Below are 15,287 nucleotides of genomic sequence, written 5' to 3'. Positions count from 1 at the left end.
TGTGAGGAGACCTGGAAAACATGCACTGCTAGTGCTCCCTGATGAATGAGTTTGGGTAACTGCACTAAGAGACTCCTGAATTTTCCTCAGGCCTGGAACAGTTGCTGGTCTTCCCGCATCTCATCCACTTCCTAGTGAAATGGGCAGAATGGAGAGGATATTGCAGTAAATTGTGGGTCTATGCCAGAGGTCTCAATCACAACACTGTGAACCCAGAAAGGGATTTAACATAGGCATCAAAATACCGACGCCTATGTTAATCCCGACGACGGAAAGAAGAGAGGACGCCGGACCAATCGTCCTCTTCCGGGGGTGAGTATACACTTAGCAGGGGAAGGGGGGGGTTGAGTTAGGCACCCCCCTGTTGGAAGGTTAGGGTAAGGCTAGGGCAAGGGGGGGTTAGGTTTAGGCACTAGGGGGGAGGTTAGGGTCAGGCAACCCCCCCGGGAGGGTTAGGTTTAGGGGTTAGGTTTAGGCACTAACGGGGGAGGTTAGGGTTAGGCACTAGGGGGGAGGTTAGGGTTAGGCACCCCTAAGGGAGGGTTAGGGTTAGGGGGGTAGGTATAGTATACATACCTGCGCTGTCAGGATTTTCACACATCGGGCTGCCGGAGTCAGGATTTTAACTGCCGGGCTGACGTCTGGTGGTAATTCATACTGATTCCGTTGAGCACAGGTGACTTAAATAGTACCTCAGGCAATTTGAATTAACCACCTGTGCTCAGCCATGGTTATCTCTAAAACCTGACCTGTTGGAGAGCCTTGAGGATCACGTTTGGGAACCTCTGGTCTATGCAGAGGGGGCAAATTGCATCAAATTGGCCCTGCCACTTTGTAGTTAAGCACTTTTCATACAATTGTGCTTAACTACATGATGTCGGCAATCCTAATGATGAGAGATGTGTGGTGATGCCCCCTATCAGGTATCAGCCACGTCAGGTATCAGGCTCCCCGAGAAAAGGAAACAGTAACAATCAGCAGGTATGATTTATTCTAACACTGTGAGAGTCAGAGCTAAGTCACGCCACTTCCCTACTATTAATCTATCTGCACATTTCAAGTTTGCACTATTCCATTCTGCAATTCATCACAGCAGGACAAATTCTCAATTGTGTTTAATGTACACATTTGTCTTTTACATTTGGAAACACTGTCATTGCTGTTTGGATATAATGTGACAATCCAGGAATTCCCGGGATACTGGGATTGAGTTGATCAATCAGAATACAGAGGGGCGAGCTGTTTGTGAATAAAGATGAAGTGGCTTGTTTGTCTGCAGAGTGTGGGGAGAGCTGCGTCTGGGCTCCATCGTGTCAGCTATTGCCTGGCAACCCGCCATCAAGGTCCGGAGAAGGGGGGTTGGCACACATGACTTCAGCTGTAACTGCTGCGTGATGGTGTGATGTCACTGCTGCATACCTCCCAACATGACCCTCTCCAGGACGGACACAATGCTCTGGTCCTGGACTTCCCTGGTAATTTATGATTGGTGGAGGCTCCAGAGGTGGGGCTGCAGCACAGTTCAAAATTCAAATAGGGGAGTCACACCAACTGCCAGTGAGTCCCAGCCAGTGATGTTTGGCAGCGTATGAAATGACAGTTGGTGTGGCTCCCCTATTTCAATTTTGAACTGCGCTGCAGCCCCACCTTTACCAGGGAAGTCCAGGACCAGAGCATTGTGTCCCTCCTGGAGAGGGTCATGTTGGGAGGTATGCTGCTGTGCATCCAGCCACCAAAGACTAACACACTGTGGATACATTTTGCTGCCTGGCTGATTGATTTAACATGCGTGCCATGATCCCGGTAATCACAGGATTGGAGGCACTAATCCCAGGATTCAAATGCCAGTATTTTTGGGCAAGAATCCTGGGATCCTGCCGATACCAGGATTGGCCTCCCTACTCATGACATGACCACAGAATAAATAGATTGCTGAATGCAGCATATATAGTACCTCATGTGGAATAGAGATCATTGATCCCTGTGATTTGGGGCGGGATGCACCATTGTCAGAAGTTTTTGGTGGTTTGACCACATTTCTCATATGTACCAAGCCCCAGAATGTGATACATTCTGGGGCTTGGATGCGGTGGGCAATTCCCTCTGTAAAGAATCCAATCGGAACCCTCCCAGCTCCCCCTGTGGGGTGCGCCCCTGCTGCGCTGCACAACAAACCTAATGATATCGCTAGTGACCAGTGATATGTTAATGAAGGATGGAACAGTGATTGGTCCAGTCGGGTTACACAGATTTTATTCCCCAGATTTCAGGCCCTCAAATGTCTCTATATGCCATCTGCACCTTATATGCCTCACAGCTCCTTGTATGCCTCACAGTCTCCTTATGGCCCTTTGTATGACATCTATAAGCCCTCTCATGTCCCTTTATATGCCTCAGAGTCTCTCATAGACTGTATGAATGGCAACAAGTGCATCACATTGGCCCTACACCAAAACATAAGAAATTAGCTACAAGGTCCCAAGCTTCATTAAGGCTCATACACAATAGACGATAATTTGAACAATATGGACAATAACGATATCATTATCATTCATATACGTTCATATCGACCAGTGTGTGTGAACGATATCGCTAATGATGCGCGCTTCTGCAGATCGATAATAATGTTTTTCATTGCATGAACTTGCAGGTCAATCTGATGATATCGTCAGATTCTGCAAGTTCGGGGATGTGTCAGGGTGATGTCACTGAATGATATTGTTCAGTGTGAGTGTGCATACCCAAATCATTTGCCCGGGATTACAAGGCCACACACTTAACAATATCACTCATGGGGCCTGATTCAGCTTCAGACGGAATTGCAAAGATGCTCGCAAGCAGCTTTGCAATTCCGTCTTTGCTGATATGGTAATGCAGCAGGAGGCATCACACTTCCTGCTGCATTATGTATCCGAACTGTTTCGTCCAACGCAGCATTGGATACTTTGTTGGACATCGGCAGGCTATGGTGACCCATGGGGTCATGCAGCTAGTCACTTTCCGTCAACATCAGTATATATATAAATATATGTACTTTGTTCACATCCCTCATTTTCATTTCAGCTACTCTTGCATACATGTTTTTGCAGAGCATAAATATAATCAGAAACACAATTATCTTATTAAACATCACATCAGTAAACAACGGGATATATACAACCTTAACATATATATCAATATTCCTCCAGTAGTTCTTATTTACATAATAGGTTTGCTTAGTCACATATCTATAGTCTCTCACCTCACAGCTACAAGTGGACTCTTCTGACAGCCCCGGTACATACATCATGCATGCTAAGAGGACTGTTCTGCTAATCTACTATAACTGCTTGTTAATTATTGCTGCTTACAAACTCAGGGCCTGATTCTGTGAGTGTGCAGAATGAGTCCTGCTAACTCTCTCACAGAATGGAAGCAGCGTGTCGCCGCTGTTGCGGTAGAGGAAAGATGCCAGGTTCTCCGCTGGGTGACAGAGATGGGTCACCGCAGTCGACCGATGGTACGCAGATTAACCGATGCTTCCCTGGAAAACGCTGCTGGGTTAAGTAATACACAGGAGGTGTGATGTCTCCAGCTGCATTACCATATCTGCAAGGATTGCAATTGCAAAGCTGCCTGCATGCATACATCATATATCTATAGCCTGCGTGCATACATCATATATCTTTAGTCAAGATTTGTTTAATAAAACTCCTCAGCGCATCAAAAGTAAAGCAGCCAACAGTGGAAACACTAGGGTACCTTAAACCCCTAAACAAAAATGAGTGACAAAAGTAATAACATGTGTGACCACAGTGTGGCACTAAACCCAACCAATCAAGATGACAAATAAATTGGCTACTTTCCTTTCCTGTTCCCTCTTGGGACGATGTATCAGGGAAGTTCCCAATATGTGAAAAGAGAGATAGGCACAATAGTGTGATATTGAAAACAACAAGTGAATTTATTCATCAAAACACACAAACATATAAATCAATCGTAAAAAGGCTGAATTAAGTCAAACAGATGCCCATAAGGCATGGTATAATAATGTATTTAAAAAGAGGGAGGGGCCCATAAGCCCTGCATACCAGATCCAAGATGTATAACTGCTTTGTGGGTGCAATACTGACTGTCCGGACCAAGTCAAGCAGTGACTAACCAATGATTACTGGTACTGGGGGTCCCGGGTCTTTCTCCTCAGTGAATAGACTCTGCTGTCCTTAATGCATTTTGACCCCACCTGGCTCTTCTTCAGAAGGATGCAGAGTCTCTGTACATGCTGCTCTTATATACCCCTTACCCAGGAAGTGAATTAGTCCCTCCTGGATCCGGCAATGACGAAACTGAAAGTGACACGTCCCGCGACTTCTGGTTCGCGGCTCCCGTCCAAAGTTACATTTTTCTATGCATCTCATTACTTTTCACTTCCCCTTGCTCTCTTCCTAGGTCCCCCTCTGTGGGATGTCACCAATCTTTCTCTCCATTGCATAGTCTCCACCACACTACTAACGGGGCTGTCTATATGTAAACATCCATTTTTTCTCCTCCAAAACCGGAAGTGGTCATTCTTGTTACCATAGTGAGAGGTGGTACTGTTAAGGATTCCCCGGAAACATTCACCATCATTCATATGGTCCACATAGGTAAATAAATAGATAAAAAGCAAAGATTATAGATATTTGAAATACATTCTTCAGTGGAAATAGGGGCACAAAATAAGGTGAGAATGTAAAGATTCCTTTATGCATAAATATATAAAATATAATATATATGTTAAAAAAGTTAAAAAAATAATTAATTAATTAAAACGAAGAAATGAATTAGAAATCTGCCTATTGGATGAACTACTTCAACTCAAAATCTTTGTTCAATCCATCAGGAACTAATGTTTTCAAATTAAAAATCCATCTAATTTCGCTCTTCGCAAGGTTAGTTTCAACATCCCTATCTTTCCATGTTGATTTGATGTGTTGTATCCCCATGAAATTCACAATATTCCTTGGTGAGCAATTATGCAACTTCTTAAAATGCTCCGATAGGGAGTGTGTTTCCATTCCTTTTTTAATATTGTGTACATGCTCCACCATGCGTGTTTTTAAGGCCCTTGAGGTCCGTCCGACATAGTGTAATCCACATACACATTCCACCAAATAAATAACATTGGTGGTATGGCACGTGATAAAATCCATAATTTTTAAAGTTTTGCCTTTGACAGTAAACTCTGTAATTTTTTAGCAAGATTTGGGAACATTAATACACATACTACAGGTACCACAGCGATAAAACCCCTTGGTGCGTACTGGATTATTAGTTCAAAAATCAAGTGCACTTCATACCAATTTGCTCTTTAAATTGTCCACTCTATGGTAAATAAAACATGGTTTCTCTGGAAGTTCATCTTTTAAAATCGGGTCTTTCTTTAAAATATACCAATGGCGTTTGAAAACTCGTTTCTTTATAATGACTTCCATATTACGTAATGAACGACCATTCGCTATTTTTATTTTAGTGTACATCCTTTTTTGGTTTTAAAAAAAGGTTTCTATCCATATTTTTTACAACCTGTTTTGTCTGTTCAATTTGACCTTTTTCATATCCTCTCGCTAAAAAATTATTCTCCATCTCATCCATTTGTTCCTCACACACCTTCTGATTACTGCAATTTCTTTTAACCCGAATGAACTGGCTTTTCGGTACCCCTTTAAGCCATCTGTCGAGACGTTCGCTATCACGATTGATGAAACTGTTTGTATCTGTTGGTTTTTTGAAACATTTGGTTTGAAGACAATTACTCTCTATATACAAGCTCAAATCCCAAAAATTACATGTAAATTTATCCACATTAAAAGTGAATTTTAAATTCAATACATTAGAATTCAGATCCACACAGAAACTCTCCAAATCTTCAAGTGTACCCCTCCAAAAAAAGAGAACATCGTCTATATATCTGTGCCATTGTACCAAGTTCGTCCCCCAGTATCTGCTGCTCCAAATGTGGTCTTCTTCCCATTTTGCCAAGAATAAATTCACGTAACTGGGGGCGAACTTGGTACCCATTGCCGTACCTACACGTTGCAGATAATAATCGCCATTAAAAAAGAAATAGTCATTATTTAAAATAAACTTAATCCCTTCCACCATGAAATTAATGCGTTCTGGGTCCATTTCTGTCTTCTCTAAATGCCATCTGGTCGCTTTTATCCCCTCCTGATGATTGATTATCATATACAGAGAAGTAATGTCTGCAGATATCATAAACATATTCTCATCCCACTTGATATCTTTAATCTTTGTAAGAGCGTCCATGGTATCTTTTAAATATGATTTTGTGGTCTTTACAATCAGTTGCAAGTGAAAGTCTATGAACTCTGATAATTTACTCATTAGACTACCAGCTCCTGCAATTATTGGTCATCCCAGGGGGTTTGGTTTCACTTTTGTGTATTTTGGGTAATACATAAATTGTGGGTACTAGAGGACTGGTAGTATCTAAAAAGTTCTTTTCATCTTTTGTTATCATAGTTTTTTCTTCACTTTCTTCTAAAATTAATTTTATTCGTGCGGTCTGATTTAAGTTTGGTATAAGTTGCTGTGTTGAGTTGTCGGTATATTTCATTTTCATATTCATTCTTATTCATAATAACGATACTCCCACCCTTATCTGATGGTTTTATAACTATCGATTTTTCTTTCTGTAGGGTCTTAATCGCTTCTCTTTCTTTCTTACTCAGATTCCATTTCCGGATGTATTTTTTGTCGTTAATACTTTCTATATCATCCAGAATGAGTTTTGTAAAGCTTTTGATGAAGTTCCCTTTAATATGTACTGGATAAAAAGATGATTTCTTTTTAAATTTCATTGGTGGTGCTGAGGGGATGTCTTCTGCGTTGAGCTCTTTACTGAGAATTTTTTTTTTAAAAGTTATCTTCCGAATGAACTTTTGCACATCTACATATGCTTCAAATGGGTCCATTTTGCATGTAGGCGCAAATTTAAGTACCTTCTGTAAAACTTTCTCTTTAATTTAAGAGTTCTGGAACTTAGATTAAAAATTTTACAAGGTTGTACTTCATCAATCATGTCATTCACACTCATTGGTTCGTTTTCTCTTTTTACTTTTTCTTTTTTTCTCTTTCTTTTTCTCTTTGGCCCCCCTCTTTTTCCTCTTTTCGTTTTTACATTCTCCCCAACCTTCAAAACCTTCTTTTTCTTCTTTGTCCCATCCTTAAAAAAGGAGATATAGATGTGGTTGGTTCCTGATCATCCAATAATCCATATCTATTCTTATCCTCAAACATTGGATGGGTATCGGTAAATGTTCTCCTGTCATATCTTTTAGGGGTCTTCCATGCATCAAAATCATGTCTGGGCTTGTATTGTCTTTCCTGAGAAGTGTTCAATGGGTATCTATGGGATACATTAGTTGTTCTCTGTGGTATCCAATAATCTCTTGATGTTCTTAATTCGTCCCTATAGTTAAATTCTTTGTGGTAAGGTAGTTTTTTCTTTATCACCGATCTTTTCTCTCTAAAACATACTGGGGTTCCCCCCAGACTCTGTTGTTCCTGATTAGCAGTCTTCTTTTTCTTCTTCTTCTCTGTTCTTCCCTTTTTCAGGAAATAAAAGTCTCTTTGAAACTTCTTCCATTTTTTATTTACAAATTTTCTTGTATCTTTCTCTATCTTCTCTTCTATTTTTTTCTCCAATTCTATGTATTCTGCAGATTCCTCAAATGGATGAATCAAGGTTTGAAGAATCTCTATTCTTTCATTGAGGGTTTTTAACTCTTCCCACCTTTCTTTCAAAATTAACTCCATCAATGAAAACGAACAAGTTTGTAAGATTTTGTTCCATTCTTTTTGAAAAGTTTCTGATAAATCATCAAATGATGGAGTTTTGGTAATTCGTAAACCTTTAGGAACTATTTCTTCTCCCTGGTATTTCTCCAGCGCCGCTATTTCCCACCAGAGTTTATTTTCCCCATGGGTCACCGCAGTCGGCCGATGGTACGCAGATTAACTGATGCTGCGCTGGACAATGCAGCTGGGTTAAGTAATACACAGGAGGTGTAGGGATCGCAATTGCAAAGCTGCCTGCGTGCATACATCATATATCTATAGCCTTCATGCATACATCATATATCTATAGCCTGTGTGCATACATCATATATCTATAGCCTGCATGCAGCTTTGCAATTACGATCCTTACAGAATCAGGCCCATAGTCATTTGGGAGTGAGTCCTAATTTTTGTCACTTTAATATTAGGGTCAACCACAGTTCACAGGATGTTATACTGTTTATTCAATAGCTCTATTTTATCCAAATATTATATTCAATAAAACTGTATTGTTTAAATTAATGTCACATCCGTTTCTCTTGTATAGTTTTTTTTTTATTAATATTTCCTGTACAGCACTGGTTAATTTTAATTTCTGTGAGTACATAGTGTACTATATGAAGTTCAATGTCCCTAGATCATTGAGTTTGTGTGTTTCTATTTGTTTAACATCATTGACCTCATGTTAAAGTAATGTTACCTTTTTGGAGAGTCATTAATAATTATATCATTGTATTGAGTTTCTAAATATAACTGACTGCTCCAAAATGTTCGACCTTCTAACAAGGGGGAGAAAATGAGGGGGATACAATTCTTGATTTGTATGCTGAGAAATACTGCCTGCTTTTGCAGATAGAACACAAACACTGGGAAAATGTACGCCACACTTACTGTACCTACACTGCTGGATCGTCTAGGGCAGTATTTCCCAAATCTGTTCTTCAGGGAGCACTAACAGTGCATGTTTCCATTTTTCCTAATTGGTGCACAGGTGTATTCATTACTGGCTGACACATTTTAAAATAACCACAGGCAGAGCTACTTATTTCACTTGTGATTCTGTGAGGAGACCTGGAAAACATGCACCGCTAGTGCTCCTTGATGAAATGAGTTTGGGTAACTGCACTGAGAGATTCCTGAATTTTCCTCAGGTCTGGAAAAGTGGGTGGTCTTCCTGCATCTCATCCACTTCCAAGTGAAATGGGCAGGATGGAGAGGATATTGCAGTAAATTGTGGGTCTATGCCAGAGGTCTCAATCACAACACTGTAATCCCGGCAAGGGATTTAATATAGGCATCAAAATACCATGCCTATGTTAATCCCGATGCTGGAATCCAGAGAGGATGCCGGACCAATCGTCCTCTTCCGGGAGTGAGTATACACTTAGCATGGGAAGGGGGGTGGTTGAGTTAGGCACTCCCCCGTTGGAAGGGAAGGGTTAGGCTAGGGGAAGGGGGGTAGGTTTAGGCACTAGGGGGGGAGGTTAGGGTTATGCAACCCCCTGGGAGGGTTAGGTTCATGGTGCGGGGATGGGGGGTTAGGTTTAGGCACTAACAGGGGAGGTTAGGGTTAGGCACAAGGGGGGAAGTTAGGGTTAGGCACTCCTAATTCATTCTCATTCTGTTGAGCACAGGTGACTTAAATAGTACCTCAGGTAATTTGAATTAACCACCTGTGCTCAACCATGGTTATCTCTAAAACCTGAACTGTTGGGGAGCCTTGAGGATCACGTTTGGGAACCTCTGGTCTATGCAGAGGGGGCAAATTGCATCAAATTGGCTCTGCCCACTTTTCATACAATTGTGCTTAACTACATGATGTCGCAAATCCTAATGATGAGAGGTGTGTGGTGATGCCCCCTATCAGGTATCAGCCACATCATGTACCAGGCTCCTTGAGAAAAGGAAACAGTAACAATCAGCAGGTATGATTTATGCTAACACTGTGAGAGTCAGAGCTAAGTCACGCTACTTCCCTACTATTAATCTATCTGCACATTTCAAGTTTGCACTACTCCATTCTGCAATTCATCACAGCAGGACAAATTCTCAATTGTGTTTAATGTACACATTTGTCTTTTACATTTGGAAACATTGTCATTGCTGTCTGGATATAATGTGACAAGAAATATTATCCACCTCTTGGTTATTGAGGTTTGTTGCATGGGGTAAAGATACAATACACCAAAAATATATGTAAAAGAAAATTACTAATGACCAGGAAGGCCAATCCTGGGCCATTTTTTCAATCCCGGGATCCGGGATTCAAAAGCTCTCAATCCAGGGATTCCCGGGATACTGGGATTGAGTTGATCAATCAGAATACATAGGGGGGAGCCGTTTGGGAATAAAGATGAAGTGACTTGTTTGTCTGCAGAGTGTAGGGAGAGCTGCGTCTGGGCTCCACCATGTCAGCTGTTGCCTTGAAACCCGCCATCAAGGTCCGGAGAAGGAGGGTTGGCACACATGACGGCAGCTGTAACTTCTGCTTAACGGTGTGATGTCACTGCTGCATACCTCCCAACATGACCCTCTCCAGGAGGGACACAATGCTCTGGTCCTGGACTTCCCTGGTAATTTATGATTGGTGGAGGCTCCAGAGGTGGGGCTGCAGTACAGTCCAAAATTCAAATAGGGAAGTCCAACCAACTGCCAGTGTCCCAGCCAGTGATATTGGGCAGCGTGTGAAATGACAGTTGGTGTGGCTCCCCTATTTGAATTTTGAACTGCGCTGCAGCCCCGCCTCTTACCAGGGAAGTCCAGGACCAGAGCATTGTGTCCCTCCTGGAGAGGGTCATGTTGGAAGGTATGCTGCTGTGCATCCAGCCACCAGAGATCAACAGACTGTGGATACATTTTGCTGCCCGGCTGATTGATTTAACATGCGTGCTATGATCCCGGTAATCACAGGATTGGAGGCACTAATCCCAGGATTCAAATGCCAGTGTTTTTGGGCCAGCATCCTGGGAACTTGTCGATACCAGGATTGGCCTCCCTACTCATGACATTACCACAGAATAAAAGATTGCTAAATGCAGCATATACAGTACCTCATGTGGAATAGAGATCATTGATCCCTGTGATTTGGGGCGGGATGCACCATTGTCAGAAGTTTTTGGTGGTTTGATCACATTTCTCATATGTACCAAGTCTCAGAATGTGATACATTCTGGGGCTTGGATGCAGTGGGCAATTCCCTCTGTAAAGAATCCAATCGGAACCCTTCCAGCTCCCCCTGTGGGGTGCACCCCTGCTGCGCTGCACAACAAACCTAATGATATCGCTAGTGACCAGTGATATGTTAATGAAGGACGGAACAGTGATTGGTCCAGTAGGGTTACACAGATTTTATTCCCCAGATTTCAGGCCCTGAAATGTCTCTATATACCATCTGCACCTTATATGCCCCAAAGCTCCTTGTATGTCTCAGAGTCTCCTTATGGCCCTTTGTATGAAATCTGTAAGCCCTCTCATGTCCCTTTATATGCCTCAGAGTCTCTCATAGCCTGTATGAATGGCAAGAAGTGCATCACATTGGCCCTACACCAAAACATAAGAAAATAGCTACAAGGTCCCAAGCTTCATTAAGGCTCATACACACTACTAGACGATCATTTGAACAATATGGACAATAACGATATCATTATCATTCATATGCATTCATATCGACCAGTGTGTATGAACGATATCATTAACGATGAGCGCTCCTGCGAATCGATAACAATGTTTTTCATTGCCTGAACTTTCATGTCAATCTGATGATATCATCAGATTCTGCAAGTTCAGGGATGTGACAGGGTGATGTCACTGAATGATATCGTTCAGTGTGAGTGTGCATACCCAAATCATTTGCCCGGGATAACAAGGCCAAACACTTAACAATATCGCTCATGGGGCCTGATTCAGCTTCAGACGGAATTGCAAAGATGCTCGCACAGCTTCACACCTACTGCTGCATTACATATCTGAACTGTTTTGTCCAATGCAGCATTGACTTTGTGGGACATCGGCTGGCTATGGTGACCCATGGGGTTATGCAGCTGGCCGCTGCAGTTGAGATGAAGAAGCCAAGAAATCTCCATCAGCCAAAGGAGATCCTGGTTTCTTCCCTCCCCCCCATTGCCGGCATCATGCCTCCATTTCGGGTAATGGAGGGCATCACCATCCCCTCCCTGCCCACCAACGCTAGCAGACTGTCAGTCACTGACAGTCTGCTGACAGTCTGCGAGCGGATCGCATAGCCGTTCTGCCCATGCACCTGTGCAGTTTCCCAAACATTGGGAGTCTGCGTTCAGCAGTGCAGTAGCATGCACTGTTGAATCAGGCCCTTAGAGCATATTGTTAAGTGTGTATGAGCCTTAACTCTCCTTGCAGCCTACAAACTGAATTTAAGTGGGGAAAATTCATTACATCTAAGAGGAACTTTGAAGCATATACAGAGCAGAGGAGGGATTAAGGCCCACATACAGAGGCCCTCGCTCTGAATCAGGGCGGGACTTTTTTTTTTCTTCGGCCTTCAGGCCACTTGCTAAGCTGTGGTGACCACCCACAGCTTTAGCAGGTGGCTTGGCAATGGTCGCGATTATCGCGACCATCGAGCTTGCGACTAGACCCTTGTGGTAGGGTCTCGTCCACCGCAAGCCCCAGTGAACTTCCTGCTCTAATAGAGCAGGAAGTTCACTACTGACATTACTGGTGATGTCAGTAGGGCCACCACCAAATGTCAGGCATTCCTTCAGGAATGCCTCCGTTTGTCCAGCCACCCCCCCTGCACGCCTACTAAACGGGGTGAGCTGTTAATCACAATCGACAGCCGCCCCGTCTTGTAGTGAGTCACGCAGTGAGTGAAAATTCACTCGCTACGGGGCTCACGCGTGCGCACTGCCCAGCCATCGACCCGCTTGCAAGCACTATGCGCTCACTCGCGTGTCTGAATCTGGCCCTAAGCAGTGCCCATATTTGTTTGCTTTTTCCATATTTGATTTTAGTTAAACATTTAAGCAGTGAACAGATCATTTTGTTTGATTTAATGTAAAAATAAACAATTCCTTTGACCTCTTCAAAAGCTATCATTTTTAAGTGTTTACAAATATATTGACTGATTACTCCTGATGATTTAATTTCCTCAATCATCTGCTTGGCAGGCTGGTATATGGCTGGGGCTAGTGGTCAGTGTCTCACAGATCGGGAAGTTTGTTATTATTATGAAAAGGCTGGTACACACAAAAAAATTGAAAGGGAGTTTTGTGGGGAGAGAGAGGAGGGAAACGTGTTTAGCAGGCGATTGGGGATTTCATATAGGTGCTTAAAAAGCGATTTCTGAGAGTTATGTTTAATTAGTTTCTGTATTGTTATTGTTATTTTGAAGTTTGTCTTATTTTTTATCCTGAATAATTTATTTTATTCAGTCTTTGCCAGTGTCTCAGTCTTAAGGGGCCTATCCACTACGCGACCTGAAAGACTGAACATCTAGTGCTCAGACCTTCAGGTCGCCGAGGTGCATTGCCCGCACTGAACACTGTTCACTGAACGTGTTTCAGTGCAGGAGTCCGACCTCCTATCTCTGAACATGCCAAACATGACGAGCGTCATCAGGTTGACAGGCATGTTCAGTAGATAGACGGGGTTGGCAAGGACCCAGCGTGCACGTGCTTCGCTGGTCCTTGCCAGCTATCCATTACACAACTTTCTGAACAATGCGACCAAAACCTCCTGGTTTTGGTCGGATTGTTCACAAAGTCGTGTAATGGATAGGCCCCTTTAACAGTGGAGTTTCTCAATCAAGAACATGTGGCAGTTATTTGATGATCTACTAGTGGTTGCCAATTGTTTCCTATTTTTACAGTTGTTTTTCAACAGTATTGTCACAACTTGATTGGAACTTGGATCCGGAGTGAAGACAGGAGATGTCCGTAGGGCGGTTTGTTGGAATTGGAAAGAAGTCGGGATCAGAGGGGTGTGATTCATGAATGAGAAATAAGGTGAGGAATGCAGACCGTGGCACTGAGGAAGACATGGGGTGTCAGACGTTGGACCTGGAGGCTGGAGAGGACACTTGAACCCCGGGAATGGCAGACCCTCCAGCTGGGTAGGTAAACGGGATGGTGCACCCAGGAACTGGAATCAGTGGTGATTTAGACTGGAGCAGCGACTTAGTAGAACAGCATGTGGACTAGAACAACTGCAGCAGTACTGAGGCAACCGAGCACAGGAACTAGCACCCAGCTTATGCTGTGTATAACATTGCACTGACAACTAGAGGGTGTGCAGAGCACCCTAAAATACCATGGAGTAGTGCAACATAGGCTGCTAGAACTCCCAGGAAGCTGCTGCAAGATGATTGGCTCAATTGGGTCACATGTCTGAATCCAAGATGGCGGGGCCCAGTAGTAGTGGCACTGCTAGAAGAATCTACTGCCCACTGTCCTATCCACCAACCTGACTGACCACCAGCACGGGGATTACCTCCAGAAACCAGCACCCCCCCAGGAGGGCCCCTGCCAAAGTGCCCGGACAGGTAAGGTCCACGGTCTCCGGGAACCCGCAGCCCTGGTCGTGACAGTACCCCCTCCTTTAGGGATGGCCTCTGGACACTTCTTTGGTTTCTCTGGATTCTCAGAATGGAAATTGCGGATCAAGCGAGGTGCATGGACATCTTCCGCTTTCACCCAAGACCATTCTTCAGGCCCTTAACTTTTCCAATCACGAAGATATTGCAGTTGACAGTAACGGAACCTGGAGTCCAAAACTTGTTTAACCTCAAATTCCACTCCTCTCTCTGTCTTAATCTTATGAGATGAGGTTAAAACCTTGAAGAATTGATTGAGGATTAATGGTTTTAATAGAGAAATATGGAAATAATTTGGAATTTTGAGGTAAGGAGGAAGTTTTAACTTGTAGGCTGAGGGATTGATGACATCGGTGATGGAAAAAGGGCCAATGAAGTGCGAATTTCATGGAAGGAACTCGGAGTCATAAATTACAAGTAGACAGCCATACTTGATCTCCCACCTTCATACTGGGGATAGCTCTTCTCTTCTTATCTGCCCCTAGTTTGTATTGGTGAGTTGTTTTTTGAAGGGAGGAGTGAACTTGAGTAGAAATTGGGGAAAAGTCTTGTAAAGTTGAAGTCATGGCGGGGACATCAAAGACTGGCAAATCTTTAAACTCAGGTACTCTGGGGTGAAGGCCGTAGACAGCCATAAATGGGGTTTGTCCAGTAGAAGAGTGATAGGAGCTATTATGCATGAATTCCACCCAGGGTAGAGATTCAGACCAGTTATCCTGAGATGAAGACATAAAAATTCTCAAAAAGGTTTCAGGGTCCTGATTCACCCTTTCGGTATATCCGTTGGTCTGGGGATGATATGCCATAGAAAAATTTAGTTCGACCTGAAAAATGGAACACAAGGCTTTCCATGATTTTGGACACAAATTGGACTCCTTGGTCCGAAACGATCTCAGTT

Source organism: Taudactylus pleione, unplaced genomic scaffold, assembly GCF_031769625.1.
Source record: "Taudactylus pleione unplaced genomic scaffold, aTauple2 ptg000199l, whole genome shotgun sequence".
In the NCBI taxonomy this organism is placed as follows: Eukaryota; Metazoa; Chordata; class Amphibia; order Anura; family Myobatrachidae; genus Taudactylus; species Taudactylus pleione.
Note: the sequence above shows the minus strand (reverse complement) of the source record.